Source organism: Ranitomeya imitator, chromosome 4 (genome assembly GCF_032444005.1).
Source record: "Ranitomeya imitator isolate aRanImi1 chromosome 4, aRanImi1.pri, whole genome shotgun sequence".
Lineage (NCBI taxonomy): Eukaryota > Metazoa > Chordata > Amphibia > Anura > Dendrobatidae > Ranitomeya > Ranitomeya imitator.
This window is the reverse complement of record NC_091285.1, coordinates 560,064,757-560,081,388: the sequence shown is the minus strand read 5'-3', so window position 1 is coordinate 560,081,388 and position 16,632 is coordinate 560,064,757.

The window sequence follows — 16,632 nt, the reverse complement described above, 5'->3', positions numbered from 1 at the left end:
TGAAGAGGACAAGGAAGCGACTTGTCCCTGACCGTGAACATCCACTAACGACACGCTGCTTTTACATTTACCAGTTTCACGAGAGGAGGCAAAAGAGCTAGAGGCTGAGTCAGCAAGATAAGTCAAAACTTGCTCTTGCTGCTCCGGCTTTAAAAGCGGTTTTCCTACTCCCAGAAAAGGGAGCGTTCGAGGCCATGTGTAGCCAGACGACAAACCTGGCTCCACAGCTCCAGACTTAGGTGCAATATTTTTTTTCCCACGACCACCTGATGCTCCACCACTAACACTACCCTCATTACCAGCTGACAATGAACGCCCCCGGCCACGACCTCTTCCACCAGACTTCCTCATTGTTTTAAAAACATAACCAAACTAACGGTATTTGTTGCTGTCACACAACTTACACGGTGAGCTATAACTTCAGTATGATTTAGCTACCCCTTTACAGGTGGGTGAGACCACAACGAAAATCAGGCACAATGTTACACACTCTGTTTTTGGTGGCACCAAATGAGAGAGATGCCACACACGCAGGACTGTCACTGAAGCACAAATGTTAATATTAATCTCCCACTGTTTTTTTTATTTATTTATTTTTTTCAGGGAGACTTTAGAAACAAAATAAAATAAAATGATTTTTTCAGGAAGAATTTAGAAACCAAATAACATAAAATGATTTTTCCAATGACAATTTAGAAACCAAATAAAAAAAAAAAAAAAAAAAAAAAAGGCTTTCTAAGCCCCACTGAGTGAGAGATGCCACACACAGGAGTCAGGAGTGGCACACAAGCCCAGAGGCCAATATTTTTCTCCCAATGATTGATGTAGTGATTTTTTCAGGTAGATTTTGGAACCCAAATCAAGCAAAAAAAATAATAGGCTTTCTATGGCCCACAATTGGAGAGAGAGAGAGATGGCACACCCAGGAGTCAAGACTGGCACACAAGCAGAAAGGGCAATATTAATCTCCCACTGATTTTTTTTTTCTTTTCAGGGAGACTTTAGAAAAAAAAAATAATAGAATAAAATGATTTTTTCAGGAAGAATTTAGAAACCAAATAAAATAAAATGATTTTTTCAGGGAGAATTTAGAAAACAAATAAAACAAAAAATAGGCTTTCTATGGCCCACTGAGTGAGAGATGACGCACACAGGAGTCAGGAGTGGCACACAAGCCCAGAGGCCAATATTGTTCTCCCAATGATTGATGTAGTGATTTTTTCAGGTAGATTTTGGAACCCAAATCAAGCTAAAAAAATAATAGGCTTTCTATGGCCCACAATTGGAGAGAGAGAGAGAGATGGCACTCCCAGGAGTCAAGACTGGCACACAAGCAGAAAGGGCAATATTAATCTCCCACTGATTTGATTTTTTTTTTTTCAGGGAGACTTTAGAAAAAAAAAATAATTAAAAAAAATGATGTTTTCAGGAAGAATTTAGAAACCAAATAAAATAAAATGATTTTTTCAGGGAGAATTTAGAAAACAAATAAAACAAAAAATAGGCTTTCTATGGCCCACTGACTGAGAGATGGCACACACAGGAGTCAGGAGTGGCACACAAGCCCAGAGGCCAATATTAATCTCCCACTTTTTTTTTTTTTTTTTTAGGGAAAATTTATAAACCCATTTAAAAAAAATTATAAATAGGCTTTCTATGGCACACTATCTGAGAGAGAGAGATGGCACGCTTAGGACTGGCATACAAGCCCAAAGGCCAATATTAATCTCCCTTTTTTTTTTCAGGGAGAATTTATAAAACCCCCCAAAAAAAATAAATAGGCTTTCTATGGCCCACTATTTTTGAGAGAGATGGCACGCTCAGGACTGGCACACAAGCCCAGAGGCCAATATTAATCTCCCACTTTTTTTTTTTTTTTCCAGGGAAAATTTATAAACCCAATAAAAAAAATAATAAATAGGCTTTCTATGGCCCACTATCTGAGAGAGAGAGATGGCACGCTTAGGACTGGCACACAAGCCCAAAGGCCAATATTAATCTCCCACTGATTGATTTATTGATTTTTTCAGGTAGAATTTAGAACCCAAATAAAGCAAAAAAAAAAATAGGTTTCGATGGCCCATTGAGTGAGTGATGATGCACACAGGAGTCAGGAGTGGCACACAAGCCCTGAGGCCAATATTTTTCTCCCACTGATTGATGTAGTGATTTTTTCAGGTAGATTTTGGAACCCAAATCAAGCAAAAAAATAAATAGGCTTTCTGTGGCCCACTGACTGATAGATGGCACACACAGGAGTCAGGAGTGGCACACAAGCCCTGAGGCCAATATTTTTCTCCCACTGATTGATGTAGTGATTTTTTCAGGTAGATTTTAGAACCCAAATCAAGCAAAAAAAAAATAGGCTTTCTATGGCCCACTGAGTGAGAGATGGCACAGACAGGGATGGCACTCTAGCAGAAATGCCAATCTTAATCTCCCACAAAAAAAAAAAAAAAAAAGGAACTGTCCTTCAATTACTATCTCCCTGCAGTAATCTCAGCCAGGTATGGCAGGCAGCAATAAGGAGTGGACTGATGCACAAATTAAATAAAAAGTGTGGACAAACAAACAAGATAGCTGTGCAGAAAGGAAGGAACAAGAGGATTTGTGCTTTGAAAAAAGCAGTTGGTTTGCACAGCGGCGTACACACAGCAATGCAGGTATCAGGGAGCCTTCTAGGGCAGCCCAATGAGCTACAGCGCTGAGAAAAAAAAAAAATGTAGCTTCCACTGTCCCTGCACACCGAAGGTGGTGTTGGACAGTGCAAATCGCTACAGCACAAGCGGTTTGGTGGTTAATGGACCCTGCCTAACGCTATCCCTGCTTCTGATGAAGCGGCAGCAACCTCTCCCTAAGCTCAGATCAGCAGCAGTAACATGGCGGTCGGCGGGAACGCCCCTTTATAGCCCCTGTGACGCCGCAGACAGCAAGCCAATCACTGCAATGCCCTTCTCTAAGATGGTGGGGACCAGGACCTATGTCATCACGCTGCCCACACTCTGCGTTTACCTTCATTGGCTGAGAAATGGCGCTTTTCGCGTCATTGAAACGCGACTTTGGCGCGAAAGTCGCGTACCGCATGGCCGACCCCGCACAGGGGTCGGATCGGGTTTCATGAAACCCGACTTTGCCAAAAGTCGGCGACTTTTGAAAATGAACAACCCGTTTCGCTCAACCCTAGTGGAGACTACTGAAGCAGATTAAGGGACTTTTTTTTAAAACACGCAGGAAGCCTTTGCAGGTGTTTTTGTTAACTATTAAAATATGAGTTACAAATTTTGTATTGAAGAACTGAAATAAATTAACTTTTTGATGATATTCACATTTTGTGAGAAGCACCTGTATGTATAAATGTATCTATGCATACATGTATAGATGTAATATGAGCTGTGTTCTTGGTAATAAACTGGCTCATCAGTATCTTGTTTGGAAAGGTGGTAGATGCTATAAACCCAAGAGGATCATAGATGCTGTTTATGACAGATAAGACTCCTTGTTTGGTGAAAAGTTTGTTGCACACTGAAACTTGAAATGTGAATGTGTCCTATTTAATTTCAGACAAGAAACCCAGGCTGCATTGCATGGGAGGAACATCAGAGCAGAGATTAAGGTCCTTCAAGCTCATTATATGGTCTCCAAATGGAAATGCTTTCATTGTCTTCTCGCTGTCGGAAATAATCTTATGAAACCTGAGGTTCACTACAGACAGCATTTCCTGTGTTCTGTTGAGGAGATCACGTGCACTTTTGTAAGTGTTTAAGTCCATAATGTGATCATTTATATATAAGTTTTTCTCAGCAAATTGATAAGCATCAGATCCATACTCTTTCTCACCTTCCTGGGCTGTCCTTCTTGGTCCATATATTGCTGCGGCAGGAGAAGGGGTGTTGCCGATCACATGCACTTTCATTTGGTAATCTATGGCCTTGTTGTGGATACCTAGTGAAACCAGTCTTCGTGAGTTCAAGGCGAACCATGTACCTTATTAACTCTGGCATGTCAGTCATCTCTGATTTTTTTTAAAGAGAATTGTTGGCTGAGTAGTGCTATCCATATGGTTTGTAGTGTTCTGACCTAGAGATGCAGAGAGGTATGGGGCTGAAAAGACCTTCAGTCCAGTAACTGTCAATAGGTTATGCTGTATGTGGAACCGGAATAATGTATCATAATTGTCAGGGATAAGGTGACTTGGCATACTGGCTTAGATTTAGACATCTCAGTATTCAGTTTCCAGGACCTGGTACATGATGGCTCGTGAAGGAGGTTCATTAATTGGTAGTGCATTGTTCTGTCCTTGAATGTATGGTGTTGTGGAAGGATCTGCATCCTGTTGCTTAGAAGAAATGTCTGTATTTTCCAGTACATTTGCCGCAATCAGGGAATAATCATTTTTACTTAGTATGTAAGAGGGTCTTCTGTAGTCACTTCATTTAAATAGATGCTGTCTCTTGGATTTTTAACCTCGCTAGGGCTTTAGCATGCTGACATTTGCTCTTTAAAGCCTTTATTTCTGCCTTTTTACACACTGTGTCTGTGCAGCAATGAGGCCGTGATCCAAGAAAGTTCAACTTAAACAACTTTATTTTCCAACTTACAAACAAATATGGAAGCATCTTTCTCCCAGATCCCTGCTGACAACAATAGTGTCACACTTTTACATCCCTTTAAGGACTGACAATAAAACATTTAAAATCAAAGATAACTTATTGTTTTCAGGAAAATGTTAATAAAACCTTTTTTCCTTTATTATGACTTAAATATAAGGCAAAATTTAAAAAAGGATTTAAAATAAAATAATTTAAGTAAGCCAAAATTGAATTTTTTATAAATTACACTGAAATTCCCAATTTTTTTTATGAAGGAAGCAAGAAGTACAGTACCAAAAATTAGGAACTAAGAGGGTCTCTGATACATCCTGTATTAGGCATAAAGAAGGGCCTCATATACATTCTGTTTAAATTCTATTGCAGTGGTAATACTAGATTTAAAAAGGCTATACACTAAGTGCAAAGTCTGCTAAAAATTTAAAGCAGGGTTTTCCATACACCCTTCAAGGCACCTGCTGTAGTGCCTCATTCAAATATTGTGAACAAAGTGTAGGTGTGGTACTTCTACACTCATAAAAGCTCTGCACACAGTGCAAAGTCTGCCAAAAATTACAAGCAGAGGTCATCCATACATTTTTCAAGGCACCAATTGTAGAACCTCATTCAAATATTGTGAGCATAGTGTACTTGTGGTACTTCTTCACACAAAAAAGTTCTGCACACAGGGCAAAGTCTGCCAAAAATTACAAGCAGGGTCATCCACACACTCTAAAAGGCAAAAGCTGTAGGGCCTCTTTCAAATATTGTGAATAAAGTGTAGGTGTGGTACTTTTACACTCATGAAAGCTCTGCACACAGTGCAATGTCTGCCTGAAATTTCAAGCAGGGTCATCCATACACCCTTCCAGGCACCAGCAGTAGTGCCTCATTCAAATATTGTGAGCAAAGTATAGTTGTGGTACTTCTACTCGCATAATTCAAAGTCTCCCAAAAATTACAAGCAAGATCATCCATTCACTATTCAAGGCACCAACTGTAGAACTTCATTCAAATATTGTGAACAAATTGTAGTTGTGGTACTTCTATACTCATAAAAGTTCTGCACACAGTGCCAAGTCTGCCAAAAATTACAGGAAGGGTCATCCATACACCCTTCAAAGCACCAACTGTAGGATCTCACTCAAATATTGTGAAAAAACAGTAGTTGTGGTAATTCTACACTCATAAAAGCTCTGCACACACTGCAAAGTTTTCAAAAAATGACAAGCAGAGTCATCAATACACCTTAAAGGCACCAACTGTAGAATGTCATTCAAATATTGTGAAAAAAGTATAGTTGTGGTACTTCTATACTCTCTGAACACAGTACAATGTCTGCTAAAAATGTCATGCAGGGTCATTCATACACCCTTCATTGAACCAACTCTAGAACCTCATTTAAATATTGTGAAGAAAGTGCAGTTATGGTACTTCTTCACACATAAAAGCTCTGCACACAGAGCAACGTCTGCCTAAAATGACATACAGGGTCATGCATGCATCGTTCAAGGCACTGTCTGTAGAACCTCATTGAAATATTGTGAAAAAACTGTAGTTTGGGTACTTCTATACTCATAAAGGCTGTGCACACAATTCAAAGCCAGGAAACATTTATTAGGAGGGTCATTCAGTCATCAATAGTCACTTGAAGGCATTAACTTGTGGGCCTCATTAAAATATTTTGAAAGTGTAGCTGATGTACTCATACACTCACAAAGGCTTTGCAGCAGGGTCAACCATTGATGCATAGACTGTTGAAGCCAACAACTGGAAAAGTCAGTTTTAATACAGGCTTTGTTCATAGTTATCAAAGTGAGCCTACATGCACTTTCCATTGACAGGCGAAAGCGCCTGGGTCATCTTGCATTCACTGCTATTAAGAGGTCTAGCTACAGATTTTCAATGATGTTCAGATGAGGGGACTGTGAGGATCCTTTCCAAAACCTTCAGCTTGCGCTTTTTGAAGTACTCTAGTGTGGATTTTGTTTAGGATCATTATCCATTTGCAAAAATCATCCCCTTTTCAACTTAATTTTTTTTTACACATGATGTTATGTTTGCATCAAGAATTTGTTGACAGTTCATAGAATCCATTCTTCCCTATAACTGTGAAATGTTCCTTGTGCCATTGGCTACAACACAACCACAAAGCAAGATTGATCCACCCCCATGCTTAATGTCAGGCTATATGTTTTTTTCTGCAATTCTGTTCCTTTTTTCTCCATATATACCTTTGATCATTGTGGCCAAAAAGTTCTATTTTAACATCATTGACCCCCAGGACTTGTTTCTAAAATGCATCAGGCTTCTTTAGAAGTCTCTTGCATACCTCTGATGGTGCATTTTATGGTAAGGATGCAGGAGAGGCTCCATGAAGGCCAAATAAATGCAGGTGTGTTCTGATTTGCCTCTCTTGCAATCCGCATTCCTATGAGCAGCTCTCACTGAAATTTTGCTTGGTCTTCCTACCTTATATTGACCTCCACTGTTCCTGTTAACTACCGTTTCTTAATTACATTTTAAACTGATGTAAAGGCAACTTGAAAATGCTTTGCTATCTTCTTATAGCTTTCTCCTGCTTTGTGAATCTTAGAAGAACCCATGGCTGATGTTTTTTTGGCACAAGTTTAGAGGAGGCTGGATTTTTATAAAGCTGTCAAATTTGCATCACCTGCCCTTTCCCAACAATGATAGTGAACAAGCCATAACCCAAACTTGCTAATTAAGGTCTGAAACCTTGGTCAAAGTTATCTGAGCACACAAATCTCCAAGGGTGCCCAAACTTTGCATTGGCCCTTTTGCAATTTTTAAAATGTAAAAAAATACAAAACATATATTTATTCCCTAAAATATAAAGTAAAGGTGTTATCTTTAACTTTAGGTCTTTTAAAGATAATTTAATCTTCAACTTGCTTAATTGCTCACAATAACAGTTAGTTTAACTAGGGGTGCCAAAACTTTTACCTGCCATTGTACGTATGGTATTCTTAACTGGCTTTTAATAATATTTGCTTTTAACCCCTTACCGGCATCGGACGTACTATACCGTCCGATGCCGGCTCCCCTGCTTTGATGCAGGGCTCCGCGGTGAGCCCGCACCAAAGCCGGGACATGTCAACTGTTTTGAACAGCTGACATGTGCCCGTAATAGGCGCGGGCAGAATCGCGATCTGCCCGCACCTATTAACTAGTTAAATGCCGCTGTCAAACGCAGACAGCGGCATTTAACTACCGCTTCCGGCCGGGCGGCCGGAAATGACGTCATCGCCGACCCCCGTCACATGATCGGGGGTCGGCGATGCTTGTATATTGTAACCATAGAGGTCCTTGAGACCTCTATGGTTACTGATTGCCCGTCGCTGTGAGCGCCACCCTGTGGTCGGCGCTCACAGCACACGTGCAATTCTGCTACATAGCAGCGATCAGCAGATCGCTGCTATGTAGCAGAGGCGATCGAGTTGTGCCTGCTTCTAGCCTCTCATGGAGGCTATTGAAGCATGGCAAAAGTTAAAAAAAAAAGTTTAAAAAAATGTGAAAAAAATAAAAAAAACATAATAGTTTAAATCACCCCCCTTTCGCCCCAAATCTATGCATATTTGGTATCGCCGCGCTCAGAATCGTCCGATCTATCAAATAAAAAAAAGTATTAACCTCATCGCTAAACAGCGTAGCGGGAAAAAAACTCGAAACGCCAGAATTACGTTTTTTTGGTCACCACGACATTGCATTAAAATGCAATAACGGGCGATCAAAAGAACGTATCTGCACCGAAATGCTATCATTAAAAACGTCATCTCGGCACGCAAAAAATAAGCCCTCAACCGACCCCAGATGATGAAAAATGGAGACGCTACGAGTATCGGAAAATGGCGCAATTTTTTTTTTTTTTTTTTAGCAAAGTTTGGAATTTTTTTTCACCACTTAGATAAAAAATAACCTAGTCATGTTTGGTGTCTATGAGCTCGTAATGACCTGGAGAATCATAATGGCAGGTCATTTTTAGCATTTAGTGAACCTAGCAAAAAAGCCAAACAAAAAACCAATGTGGGATTGCACTTTTTTTGCAATTTCACCGCACTTGGAATTTTTTTCCCGTTTTCTAGTACACGACATGCTAAAACCAATGATGTCGTTCAAAAGTACAACTCGTCCCGCAAAAAATAAGCCCTCACATGGCCAAATTGACGGAAAAATAAAAAAGTTATGGCTCTGGGAAGGAGGGGAGCGAAAAATGAACACGGAAAAACGAAAAATCCCCCGGTCATGAAGGGGTTAAAATCATAAGAATCTATGCCTTTTCACCCATAAGTAGCATATTTTTGCCCAATTCTGCTCACTGTGTTTGACATAATTACCTACATAAACATTTGGCACGCAGTATATATTAAATAAAAGTGCAGACAGCTGTCCCTGGAGTATTAAGGATATCTATCTCAATAAGCCATTTCCCTTGCACAGGTCACAATCACCAACAACTTAATGTGAGCAAATCCTCTGTTGACTGAATCATTTCCAGTTTTTGTTCATGCAGCTAGACGGGATATCCGGTAAGATGGAGAAAAGGGAGGGAAGTTGGCTCAATCAATTAATGGTTCCCTATTAATTTTCAAAACCTCTTGGAGTATAGCATTACTGTATGTCTGTTTTGATTCCTGTGTTTTGTGAAGGATGCTTATAAGTGGAATGTAGCCATCTTGCCATCAAGCAATTACATGCTCTCTAACTTGGAACTTATTTTAGGAGCCTGTCATGCAATTCGATGACAATTAGACTGCAGCAGACCATGCATAACTAAAATGCAGTTCAGGAATCTTAAAATCTTCCCGACAGGGTGATTTTCCATTTTCATTCCTCCTCTTCTTTCATTCCTCCTCTTCTTTATTTGGTCCGCCAACATAGCATATGAGGGCTAAATTCCTACAGGACAAATGTACTTTTGAACGACTTTGTTCATTTTACCATGTAATGTACTATTTGACAGAAAAAAAATTTCAAGAGAAATTAGAGAAAAAAAAGCAGTTCTGCAATTGTTCTTTGGGTTTTGTTATTATGACATTCATTGTGCAGTAAAAATGATCTTGTAATATAACTCAAGGGTCACATTGATTCAGTTGATATCAAACTTGCATTTTTTGCATCTAAGGCTGGTTTCACATTTGTGTTTTTTGCTACTGCGTTTTAGCGCAAAAAAAGCATGCAGTTTTTTTTCTATACTTAACATTAAAAACGCATGCGTTTTTTTGCATGCGTTTTGCCGCGTTTTGCCGACGCATGCGTCGTTTCTATGCTTGCGTTTTGTGGCGGAAATGCAACCTGTAGTAATTTCTAGCTGTGTTTTTTTGCGGCAAAAAACAGCATTGCTGTCTATGTAAACGCATGCGTTTTTAAACGCATGCGTTTCAATAGAAAAACACAAGAATACACACTGATAAGACACCCCCAACCCTAACCCTATCCCTAACCCTAACCCTAGGGATCCTAACCCTAACCCTAGGGATCCTAACCCTAACCCTAACCCTAGGGTTAGGTTTAGGATCCCTAGTAACCCTAGGGATCCTAACCTTAACCCTAGGGATCCTAACCCTAACCCTAACCCTAACCCTAGGGATCCTAACCCTAACCCTAAGGTTGAGGATCCTAACCCTAACCCTAAGGGTTAAGGTTAGGGTTAGGATCCCTAGGGTTAGCGTAAGGGTTAGGGTTTGAATCCCTAGGGTTAGGGTTAGGGTTAGGATCCCTAGGGATAGGGTTAGGGTTAGGATCCCTAGGGTTAGGGTTAGGATCCCTAGGATTAGGGTTAGGATCCCTAGGGTTAGGGTTAGGGTTAGGATCCCTAGGGTTGGGGTTAGGATCCCTAGGATTAGGGTTAGGATCCCTAGGGTTAGGGTTGGGATCCCTAGGGTTAGGGTTAGGGTTAGGATCCCTAGGGTTAGGGTTAGGGTTAGGATCCCTAGGGTTAGTGTTAGGGTTAGGATCCCTAGGGTTAGGGTTAGGGTTAGGATCCCTAGGGTTAGGGTTAGGATCCCTAGGGTTAGGGTTAGGATCCCTAGGTTTAGGGTTAGGGTTAGGGTTAGGATCCCTAGGGTTTGGGTTAGAGTTAGGATCCCTATGGTTAGGGTTAGGGTTAGGATCCCTATGGTTACTAGGGATCCTAACCCTAATCCTAACCCTAACCCTAACCCTAGCTATTTCTGTTTATAGTGGGTTTTCTAGTTGATTTTGATGATTGGCATCTGTCACACACTTCTCATCATGCGTTTAAAAAATGCAAACGTCGGAAAAAATGCATGTAAACGCGTCAAAATGCCGTGTTTTTTTTTTACCACATGCAAAAACGCATGCGTCTAAAAAAACGCAGCGTTTTAACGCGTTTACGTGCGTTTTTTGCACCACATGCGTTTGCGTTAAAAACGCTGCGCTTTTTAACGCAAATGTGAAACTAGCCTAAGTAATGAAAGAAAAAAAATTTGTAAAATTTGCTTCTGTTGCTCCTTTCAAAGATCTGTCCTTGATCAATGGAGCTACACTGTGTGTAGAATTATTAGGCAAGTTGTATTTTAGAGGATTATTTTATTATTGATAAAAAAACTATGTTTTCAATCAACACCAAAGAATCATTAATATCAAAGCTTAATATTTTTGGAAGTTGGAGGGGGGGTTGGTTCAGATTTGGCTATCTTAGGAGGATATCTGTTTGTGCAGGTAACTATTACTGTGCAGAATTATTAGGCAACTTAATAAAAACCAAATATATTCCCATCTCACTTGTTTATTTTCACCAAGTAAACCAATAAAGGCAACAGGTTTCTGCTAATAACCAAGAAAAATTATCTTTCACAATTGGTACAGAATCCAACCAGAGGAGCAGCACTTTTAGACCTAATACTATCTAATAGACCTGACAGAATAACAAATCTGCAGGTGGTTGGGCATCTAGGAAATAGCGACCACAATATTGTACAGTTTCACCTGTCTTTCACTAGGGGGACTTGTCAGGGAGTCACAAAAACACTGAACTTTAGGAAGGCAAAGTTTGACCAGCTTAGAGATGCCCTTAATCTGGTAGACTGGGACAATATCCTCAGAAATAAGAATACAGATAATAAATGGGAAATGTTTAAGAACATCCTAAATAGGCAGTGTAAGCGGTTTATACCTTGTGGGAATAAAAGGACTAGAAATAGGAAAAACCCAATGTGGCTAAACAAAGAAGTAAGACAGGCAATTAACAGTAAAAAGAAAGCATTTGCTCTACTAAAGCAGGATGGCACCATTGAAGCTCTAAAAAACTATAGGGAGAAAAATACTTTATCTAAAAAACTAATTAAAGCTGCCAAAAAGGAAACAGAGAAGCACATTGCTAAGGAGAGTAAAACTAATCCCAAACTGTTCTTCAACTATATCAATAGTAAAAGAATAAAAACTGAAAATGTAGGCCCCTTAAAAAATAGTGAGGAAAGAATGGTTGTAGATGACGAGGAAAAAGCTAACATATTAAACACCTTCTTCTCCACGGTATTCACGGTGGAAAATGAAATGCTAGGTGAAATCCCAAGAAACAATGAAAACCCTATATTAAGGGTCACCAATCTAACCCAAGAAGAGGTGCGAAACCGGCTAAATAAGATTAAAATAGATAAATCTCCGGGTCCGGATGGCATACACCCACGAGTACTAAGAGAACTAAGTAATGTAATAGATAAACCATTATTTCTTATTTTTAGGGACTCTATAGCGACAGGGTCTGTTCCGCAGGATTGGCGCATAGCAAATGTGGTGCCAATATTCAAAAAGGGCTCTAAAAGTGAACCTGGAAATTATAGGCCAGTAAGTCTAACCTCTATTGTTGGTAAAATATTTGAAGGGTTTCTGAGGGATGTTATTCTGGATTATCTCAATGAGAATAACTGTTTAACTCCATATCAGCATGGGTTTATGAGAAATCGCTCCTGTCAAACCAATCTAATCAGTTTTTATGAAGAGGTAAGCTATAGGCTGGACCACGGTGAGTCATTGGACGTGGTATATCTCGATTTTTCCAAAGCGTTTGATACCGTGCCGCACAAGAGGTTGGTACACAAAATGAGAATGCTTGGTCTGGGGGAAATTGTGTGTAAATGGGTTAGTAACTGGCTTAGTGATAGAAAGCAGAGGGTGGTTATAAATGGTATAGTCTCTAACTGGGTCGCTGTGACCAGTGGGGTACCGCAGGGGTCAGTATTGGGACCTGTTCTCTTCAACATATTCATTAATGATCTGGTAGAAGGTTTACACAGTAAAATATCGATATTTGCAGATGATACAAAACTATGTAAAGCAGTTAATACAAGAGAAGATAGTATTCTGCTACAGATGGATATGGATAAGTTGGAAACTTGGGCTGAAAGGTGGCAGATGAGATTTAACAATGATAAATGTAAGGTTATACACATGGGAAGAAGGAATCAATGTCACCATTACACACTGAATGGGAAACCACTGGGTAAATCTGACAGGGAGAAGGACTTGGGGATCCTAGTTAATGATAAACTTTCCTGGAGCAGCCAGTGCCAGGCAGCAGCTGCCAAGGCAAACAGGATCATGGGGTGCATTAAAAGAGGTCTGGATACACATGATGAGAGCATTATACTGCCTCTGTACAAATCCCTAGTTAGACCGCACATGGAGTACTGTGTCCAGTTTTGGGCACCGGTGCTCAGGAAGGATATAATGGAACTAGAGAGAGTACAAAGGAGGGCAACAAAATTAACAAAGAGGATGGGAGAACTACAATACCCAGATAGATTAGCGAAATTAGGATTATTTAGTCTAGAAAAAAGACGACTGAGGGGCGATCTAATAACCATGTATAAGTATATAAGGGGACAATACAAATATCTCGCTGAGGATCTGTTTATACCAAGGAAGGTGACGGGCACAAGGGGGCATTCTTTGCGTCTGGAGGAGAGAAGGTTTTTCCACCAACATAAAAGAGGATTCTTTACTGTTAGGGCAGTGAGAATCTGGAATTGCTTGCCTGAGGAGGTGGTGATGGCGAACTCAGTCGAGGGGTTCAAGAGAGGCCTGGATGTCTTCCTGGAGCAGAACAATATTGTATCATACAATTAGGTTCTGTAGAAGGACGTAGATCTGGGGATTTATTATGATGGAATATAGGCTGAACTGGATGGACAAATGTCTTTTTTCGGCCTTACTAACTATGTTACTATGTTACTATGTTACTATGTAATATAACTGAACAAAATTTAGAAATAAACTTTTCTGACATGCAAAAACAAACCCCCCCAAAAATAGTGACCAATATAGCCACCTTTCTTTATGATGACACTCAACAGCCTTCCATCCATAGATTCTGTTAGTTGCTTGATCTGTTTACGATCAACAATACGTACAGCAGCCACCACAGCCTCCCAGACACTGTTCCGAGAGGTGTACTATTTTCCCTCCCTGTAGATCTCACATTTTATGAGGGACCACAGGTTCTCTATGGGGTTCAGATCAGGTGAACAAGGGGGCCATGTCATTATTTTTTCTTCTTTAAAGGGACTCTGTCACCTGAATTTGGAGAGAACATTTTTCAGCCATAGGGGCGGGGTTTTTGGGTGTTTGATTCACCCTTTCCTTACCCGCTGGCTGCATGCTGGCTGCAATATTGGATTGAAGTTCATTCTCTGTCCTCCGTAGTACATGCCTGCACAAGGCAATCTTTTGTTCCCTCCAAATTCAGGTGACAGAGTCCCTTTAAGACCATTACTGGCCAGCCATGCTGTGGAGTGGTTGGAGGCATGTGATGGAGCATTGTCCTGCATGAAAATCATGTTTTTCTTGAACGATACCGACTTCTTCCTGTACCACTGCTTGAAGAAGTTGTCTTCCAGAAACTGGCAGTAGGTCTGGGAGTTGAGCTTCACTCTATCCTCAACCCGAAAAGGTTCAACAAGTTCATCTTTGATGATACCAGCCCATACCAGTACCCCACCTGCACCTTGCTGGCATCTGAGTTAGAGTGGAGCTCTCTGCCCTTTACTGATCCAGCCTCTGGCCCATCCATCTGTCCCATCAAGAGTCACTCTCATTTCATCAGTCCATAAAACCTTTGAAAACTCAGTCTTAAGATATTTCTTGGCCCAGTCTTGACATATTATCTTATGCTTCATGTTCAAAGGTGGTCGTTTTTCAGCCTTCCTTACCTTGGCCATGTCCCTGAGTATCGCACACCTTGTGCCTTTTTGTAACTCCAATAACATTGCAGCTCTGAACTATGGCAAAACTGGTGGCAATTGGCATCTTGGCAGCTTCACACTTGATTTTCCTCAATTCATGGGCTGTTATTTTGCTCCTTTTTTGCCCAACACGCTTCTTGCGACCCTGTTGGCTATTTGCCATGAAACGCTTGATTGTTCGGTGATCATGCTTCAAAAGTTTGGCAATTTCAAGACTGCTGCATCCCTCTGCAAGACATCTCACAATTTTGGACTTTTCAGAGCTCATCAAATCTCTCTTCTGACCCATTTTGCCAAAGGAAAGGAAGTTGCCTAATAATTAAGCACACCTTATATAGGGTTTTGATATCATTAGACAACACCCCTTCTCATTACAGAGATGCACATCACCTGATTTACTTAATTGGTAGCTGTCTTTCAAGCCTGAACCGCTTGGAGTAGGACAATATGTATAAAATGTATCATGTGATCAAAATACAACTTGACTAATTATTCTGCACACAGTGTATGTGAGGGCTTGTTTTTTTAATAATAATAATAATAATAATCATCTTTATTTATATAGCGCCAACATATTCCGCAGCGCTTTACAGTTTAACAGTTTCAAACACAAAAGTCATAAGTAACAATGTTAACAATACAATAATTAAAGCGAAATAAGACGACCCTGCTCGTGAGAGCTTACAATCTACAATGAGGAGGGGGAGATACAAAGTACAGGTGTGTATTTACAATGATGTATTTACAATGATGGTCCAGCCATCTTCAGGGGGTGGGGGATAGATGGAGATAGTGAATGGGCTTCACACACATACAAACATAAAATGACTTTGATCAGTGAATGTGATAGGCCGCTCTGAACAAATGTGTTTTGAGCGAGCGCCTAAAACTATGCAAATTGTGGATGGTCCTAATATCTTGGGGTGGAGCATTCCAGAGGATTGGCACAGCACGGGAGAAGTCTTGGAGTCAGGAGTGGGAGGTACGGATTAGTGCAGAGGTTAGTCGAAAGTCATTTGCAGAGCGCACTGGTCTGTTAGGCCAATAGACAGAAATGAGGGAGGAGATGTAAGGGGGTGCCGCACTGTGGAGAGCTTTGTGGGTGAGAACAAGTACTTTGAATTGTATCCTGTAATGAATGGGTAGCCAGTGTAACGACTGGCGAAGAGCGGACGCGTCCGAGTAACAATTAGCCAGATGTACGACCCTGGCTGCTGTATTAAGGATGGTCTGGAGAGGGGAAAGTCGAGTGAGGGGGAGGCCAATTAATAGAGCTTTGCAGTAGTCCAGGCGGAAGTGGATCAGGGCGACAGTGAGGGTTTTAGTTGTCTCCATGGTGAGAAAAGGGCGGATTCTAGAGATGTTCTTTAGGTGTAAGCGGCACGAGCGGGCAAGAGATTGTATATGAGAGGTGAAGGAGAGATCGGAGTCAAACATAACACCCAGACAGTGCGCCTGCACAAGGTGTTATTATGGTGCCATCCACGGAGAGGGAAATGTCAGATTTAGGGAGGTTAGTAGATGGCAGGAGCAGAAGAAGTTCAGATTTCGAGAGGTTGAGTTTCAGATAGAGAGCAGACATGATGTTGGAGACTGCGGACAGACAGTCAGTGGCGTTCTGTAGTACAGCGGGAGTAAGGTCAGGGGATGACGTGTATAATTGTGTGTCATCAGCATAAATATGGTACTGAAAGCCAAATCTGCTGATGGTCTGTCCAATTGGGGCCGTGTAGAGGGAGAAGAGAAGGGGGCCAAGGACTGAGCCCTGAGGTACGCCGACAGCGAGAGGAAGAGGAGATGAAGTGGAGCCAGAGAAAAGA